Here is a 5,042-nt window from a genome sequence, read left to right on the forward strand (position 1 = left end):
TATATGTAAAGGGGTTTCTTTCCCAAGAGAAACTTGGAACAGTGACTTTGGCAGGCACCATTCCTGTGGTTCACAGATGCACAGGTTAGGGCTCACCACGCGGTGTGACGTGAACCCAGCAAACGACAGCTCTCAGGATCTATCAGATGCTCTGATTTCAGACATTCATAATTACCAATGTATCATGACTTATCTCCTGAAAACCAAGCCTATATAATAATATCTTCCCCTGTATTCGGTTCAGTGTACAAACACACCCCACGGAATATCTGTCAAAGCAGAAAATAAACTCTGGGGTTTGATCAAAGATGTAAGAAGGGAGAAATCTGCAAGACTGGCCAGGATGCAGGCGGCCTGTGGGCTTCATCACAGCACCTCCTCGCCCAGAACACGCGTCTCTCTGCTTCATCGGAACCAGATTCTTATCAAGTATGGTGAAGAGCTGGCTGGGGCTTGGTGGCTCCTCTCTGATCCCAAATCTTGGTGTTGGAGAGCCAAGAAGGACTGCAGGTGACAGGCAGCTTTGTAAGCCACTCACTGGAGCAGTGTTCTTATCCACATGTGGGCTGTGTGTGAATTAACACTCAGAACCATCAAGGTTATCTACATACATGCCCTGGATAATCTTTGTATTCTTTAGAGTAAAGTTAAGACAAGCAATTGTCCTGCACATAAACCATATTTTAATGGTATTAAAGCATAATTCAAAGAAACAAACTATCAATATGTACACAAATAGTGTAAGAAAGTCAAGAAATAAAAGAGTGAGAAGAACTGATTTTCATTATTAGAGTGAAAAGAACTACACTTCAAAAGAATTAAAATGGAAATAAAACTAATGTTCTTTTTGGTATTCTTAAAGATCCATATACAAACAAATTAGTGGAAAGAATGTAACAAAAGAAATGTGTGTCACCTTGAGTGCACAAGACTGTATCAGAAACCAGACAGGAAAGAAGTACAAAAGTGTGAAAAAGGATGGATGGTGCGCACAAACTTATTCTGTTTATCTTAATTTCCTAGATCTTGTGATTTGGGGCGAAAACTATTAGGTACCACAAGCGGTCTAAACCAAGTCCTTATGTCAGGGAGCAGGGAGAGTCTTCCCGGAGGAGGAGGGGGCCAAGGGGCTGTGATGAGATGGAGAGTGAAGAAGGAGGTCAACCACTTGCAGCTTAAGTCAAGGCCCTCCCACCAACAGGCAAGCTCTCAGATGGCTGAGATGGGGCACAGACGTGGGGCGGGAAGCGCAAAGCTGGGAAGCAAAATCCAGGTCCTCAATGCCAGGATGAGTTTATACATTCTCTGCTTAAGCAATGTGAGGTCCTGAAGGTTCTGCAGTAACACTGGTCTGCCAGACACCATATGGACATAAACATACTGAAGACAGGACAGACGCCCAGGGACTAATCACAAGATGCTGGATGAGCTCAGGTGGCAGGTAACAGAAATCTGAATTAACAGAATGGCAGCAGAAACAAAAATAAATTAAGAGGCAGCTAATTAAATAGCAAATTGGTCCAGTATCTCTTCAGTTAACACAAAAAGTCAAAAAGTATTTATATTGGTGACCATTACACGCTGTCAACCCAACGGGTTTACACCGTGAAGATTATTTCCCCGATAGCAAAGCACTGCTCTTAACTAACAATTCTGAGTGGTGGAGTGAGGCCATCGATACATCTACTAGAATCAAACATCCCTCATGAGCCATGTGACCCTGGACACAGTTCCCAGGTTCAGTGATCCACCTGAGGCTCGATGACAAACTACAAGACCATGAGATTAACGCTCATCCCATCCGTGGACGCCACGAACTAATCCGGGATCCAGCACAGACTCACAAGTCAGCTACGTCAGATGCCGTTTCAGACTGTCATACAAAAGTTGCAGTGAGATTTTAAGTTTCGGCTTAAAGAGTTTATATATCCCAGAAGTTCCCATCTGGGCCACAGGTTTGGAATTTTAGCCTTCTGACAGTCATAAATTCACTAAATGTGTACGCGAACACATACACACTTCTCAGCATCAGAACAAACTAATTAAATGCTGGCATGCTATTAACGCTCAGAACAGTAAATACAGCCACAGTTAAACCCAGCGTAAGAAGTTTGATGGCTGAAAACACTTCAGTGTTATCTTTTGTTATTATTTTTAAAAATTAGTGATTTAAATTTAAACTGTCCTGAAAGAGTAGTTTTCCACGGACATAAATTATAGTGACATCATGTATCTCATCGAGTATCTACAGTGGACTTGCTTTTAACTTGCTGCCCGAACGTGCAATGTGTGAGTGACGGCAGGCAGCACTACAAAAGAATGTCGTTTTTAAAAGAAAATGCTTTGCACAGCTGCTTGTAATAAAATAACCAAACCTCGAAGCAAGGGCTGATTAGATAAATACAGTAACACACATTAAGTCTGAAATACACCTGAGAAACATCGTGACGAGGACATTTCCATGACTGTCCTGACAAACAATTTTTAATGATTAAATGTGCCTGTGCATGTGTATGTACATGTTTTATATGTAAAAGCTATTTGTAACGCTCTCTTACAGAATCATAGAGTTGTTTTTATTTTAAACTATCAAATGCTAACTTGGTACACAGTGAAGCTATGACTTTTATTATTTAAAATCAGAAGTATCATGTGAATTAACTTAGAAAATGTCTTTTTTTTTTTGGTTTCCAAAAAACAAGCTAATTGCTTGTGAATTGAGGCACTATAAATTACGCAGCTCGATTTTAAAAATACATGGAAGACAAGTTCTAAGTTCTGGCACTTTATCTGCTGTTTTACAGGAATTAAATATAATTAAATTTAAATAATGTCATACAAACATTTTATTTCGCTTTCATTTTATTTTAAAAACAACAGGGGTTGATCATTTGTAATGTACGGAAGTATTTGAAATTGCTTTTGGTGAGTCTATTAAATCAGTTAGTGAGGCTTAAAGTGTAAAACAAATCTACATCAGCCCAGATTGCAGCCATTAAGCTTATGGGTTTATTAAGTGGCACAAAATAGCACTTCATAAAATCTTTTCTAAAATAACATTTGCTAATAAAAATAGGACCAAGATTATTCTGAAATTCTATACGTCTTATAACCAGATGACAAATGGGACTTCCACTGCCGCCCCTCCCCACTTCCCTGACCATGAACGTGGGAGTCTATTTCTGGAATTTCTATTCTATATGTCTGTGCTCACACCAGGCTCATGCTGCATTGATTTCTTTATTATAAGTCTGGAAATCAGGAAGCGTAATTCAGCCAACTTTGTTCTTTGCATCTCATATAAATTTAAGAGTCACCTTGCCATTTTACACCAGAAAAAAAAAAAAAGCTGCGAAGATTTTAGCTAAGATTGCACTAAATCTATAGGTCAATTTGGGGAGAAAAGATGTAACAATTCTGCACCTTCTAATACATAAACATGTTATGCACCTCGCCATTGATTTGTCTTCTTTCATTTCTCTCCACCATATTTGACAGTTTTGCGTGTATGGATCTTATACAGAGTTTGTCAAATTTATTCCTAAATATTTCATGTTCATTGACGCTACTGTAAATGGGAGTGATTTTTAAATTTTATTCTGCAGTTGCTCATCACTAGTACACAGAAGGACAACTGATGGTTACATGTTGACCTCGTATTCAGAGACTGCTCGATTCAACCACTAGTTCTAATGATGTTTTCAGTAAACGTCTTAAGACTCTGTCTGAACGTGATCGTGCGGCATTTGTGAACAGAGTTCTTTCCAGCCCGTATGCCTGTCATTTCTCTTTCTTGCCTTTCCACACGGGCTAGAACCTACACTACAATGTTGAACAGCAGCAATGAAAGTGCACATTTTTGCCTTGTTCGCATTATTTGTGGGAAGGGTTCAGGTTTTCATCACTGAGTATGTCAGCTGTAGGTATTTTATAAAAGCCTTTGGCCACACTGAGGAAGCACCCTGCTATTCTAATTTACTAAGAGTTTCTTTTCTTTTTTAAAACATGAATCAACACTGAATTCTGTCAAATGTTTTTTTTCTGCCAATATTGAGATGATCATGGAATTTTTCTTTTATTCTGTTAATATGATGAACTATATTGTTTTATACGTCAGATAAATCCCATTTAGTGACATTCTTTTAATTAAAAAAAATTTAGTGAATGTTTACTGACCACTGACTGAGGGCTGAATCCACGGTGTGCACAACAGCTCTCATCACTTAATTCTGCACAGCGTCAAGCCACTCAGCCCGGGTGGGCGCGTGACGGGGCTGGGGCCCATACAAGGAAGTGGCAGAGCTGGGCGGGCAGGAGGCTGTCAAGCTCCCGCCGCGTTACATCAGTCGTTCAAGTCAGAGTCAGAACCCTACCCCGTCATCTCTCCCCAAGACTCTTGGCATTTCAGACACAAAGCAAGAGACAAAAGAAGAAATGCACCTGCCTCAGGCCCTCTTCTCAGCATTCCCAGTAACACCCCCGAACAGAACATCCATCAGGGAGCTCGTGTACCAGACAGTTCACCTCCCACACCCAACTTATCTTTTTATATATTTTTGGGTATAATGCGCTAAAATTTTAAGAATTTTTACATACGTTTTCATGAGAGATACTGGTCTGTAGATTCCCTGTTTTAGTGTCTTTGTTTGATTTGGCAGGAAAATAATGGAAGTCTCATCAAATAACTTGAGACCTGTCCTCTCCTTCTCTGTTTTCTCAAAGAATTCAGGCAGGATTGGTAATGTTTCTTCCACAAATTGTTGGTAGATTCACCAGTGCAGCCATCATGCCCACAGTTTTCTTTCAGGAAAAATTTTTAATTACGAATTCAATTATATATATATATATAAAATCTGTTTTTTAATTCCATAGAAAACTTTACATTTAACATAATTACCCATTCTGGTTAAGTTTAAATTTACCGTTTTGATATTTCTTTTCTATCTTTCTCATGTAACTTTTATTACTCATTTATATATATATATATATAAAGTAAAAGTATTTTAGATTTTCTATTTCTTCTATTGTTAGTTTTGGTGAAT

General features: G+C 38.9%; 1 protein-coding gene across 1 annotated transcript in view; it reads right to left on the reverse strand.

The window, feature by feature from the left end:
* The window catches only part of LOC140685368 (CD109 antigen-like), a 212,073-nt gene that overhangs the window by 72,301 nt on the left and 134,730 nt on the right, over positions 1-5,042 (reverse strand). The window lies entirely within an intron of this gene.

This window comes from Vicugna pacos, chromosome 6, assembly GCF_048564905.1.
Source record: "Vicugna pacos chromosome 6, VicPac4, whole genome shotgun sequence".
NCBI classification, from domain to species: Eukaryota; Metazoa; Chordata; class Mammalia; order Artiodactyla; family Camelidae; genus Vicugna; species Vicugna pacos.